Here is a 1,878-nt window from a genome sequence, read left to right as displayed (position 1 = left end):
AAGGCAATGTACAGTTAAAGGCTTCAGTGTCAACAAAGAATGTACCAAAAAAAGTAGTTCCATATCTATTCTGTTTTTTAATGAAAAAATAGAGCTCAAAGCCTTTCTCTTCATGCATTCTTTCACAGAACAAGATCTTCCTCTTTCATTTTTTATTTAGTGACACGGTCTTGTTACATTAATCAGACTACCCTCAACTCTGCGATCTTACTGTCCCAGTCTCCCGGTTATCTGGGGTTTCAGGCATGTGCCGTGGTGTCCTACTTGCTCTGTTTCTTTTAAATGGATGGTGTGGGGCACTTTACTTAACCTATGCAAACGTGATTTTTCTATGTCACTTACCTGAGGTTACCATGAGAAATAAATGAGACGATACGTGCAAAAATGGCTATCATAGTATCTAAAAAAAATAGCTGGTATTTGATGGCCTCTTCACTGGTTTTTGAAACGTTCTTTGAATTGCAACATTCAAACATAAAGTCTCCTCCTGTTACACAGAGACAGCTCATAACATGAATGGGAATCACCAGACAGAAACAAAGCAAATATTTTCAATGGAGGGACAAAAGGGGATTAGATCAATAGGCCACTTTCCCCCGATTTAGATGCACTTTCCTCTGTATCCGTGGTTCCTTCCGATGCATATCAAAGACAACCTAGGGCCATTATTTGAAGATTACAAACAGCATGTCTGGAGAGAGCCCTGGGAATCAGAATGTCTAACTAGCACCCCTTTTGCCCCCCAAAAAGATTGTCTGAAAGAGGCAAATCTGGGACGCAGCACTTGAGATGGTCCCTCCAGAACCCCCAGCCTCTCATGTCTCCGCTGCTCATTTGCAGTGGCTGCTGGCCAGCTGGCTGGCTGTCCCTGGCACCCATGTGCTTCCTGGAATTTTTTCCAGTCCCTAAATCTGTCGTTCTGCTTCTCAGCGAGTGCTGTAAATTTGGGAACTGACACTACAATATTTGCAATATGAGCGATGTGGCTGCACCCTAGAGATTTGGGGCAGTTTGTGCCTCTGTTAAACCTGAGCCCATCCTAGGTCTTATTTCACTGAGAAAGTTGCTGTTGGCAAGTTATGAGTAGAACACTTTATTTTGTGATCACTAGAAGACAGTTGCAGTTTTGCCCTAGTTCACTTTTAGCAAATCAGAGTCTATTGTGCGCAGCCAGAAGTCTTTGGCAGCTCCAAAATAGAATCAAAAATACCTACTTTCCAAGTCTATTGAAGACATATAACATTTGAGAAAAATTTATTGGCATTGTCAACACCCTCTTACTAGGTCTTGTCCTAGACTAAGCCAGACCATCAGGAAATAATACAAATATTACATTTTCTTAGTCCCTCTGAGAACTGTATTTACTTAGCTGATTAATCCTTGGGCTGTTCTTTTATTGAGGATTAACCACAAGAACAACCCATGGGGGCCATGGAGATAGCTCAGTGGACTAAGTGCCTGCTTAGGCAAGTGCAGGGACCAGAGTTCGATCCCTGGCATGACAGGCCATGCCGGCCCCATCCCACCCCTCAACCCCCACCCCACCCTCCCAGGCACACTGAGCTGGCGATCAAGACCAGGATTGGTGACACATGCCTGTAATCCCAGAGTGGGGAGGCTGAAAACAGGAGGATCACTAGGAGTCCAAGCTGCATAGTGAGACCCTGTACCAAATACATTTAAAAAAAAAAAGAACCACCCATCGGAGCAAGTGAAAATTTTATACCTCAAATACTCACCATTCTACCACCACTAGCATTATATCCTGACACTAATATACCAATTCAAATGAGAACTTCACAAGTTTCCACTTTATCATGGTCACATATTTCATGTTAGGGCACATAGTGATCGATACTTTGTCACTTTGGCTGCATT

Source organism: Octodon degus, unplaced genomic scaffold, assembly GCF_000260255.1.
Source record: "Octodon degus isolate 3935 unplaced genomic scaffold, OctDeg1.0 scaffold00019, whole genome shotgun sequence".
In the NCBI taxonomy this organism is placed as follows: Eukaryota; Metazoa; Chordata; class Mammalia; order Rodentia; family Octodontidae; genus Octodon; species Octodon degus.
The sequence above is the reverse complement of the archived record's forward strand: the minus strand, read 5'-3'. Positions refer to the sequence as shown.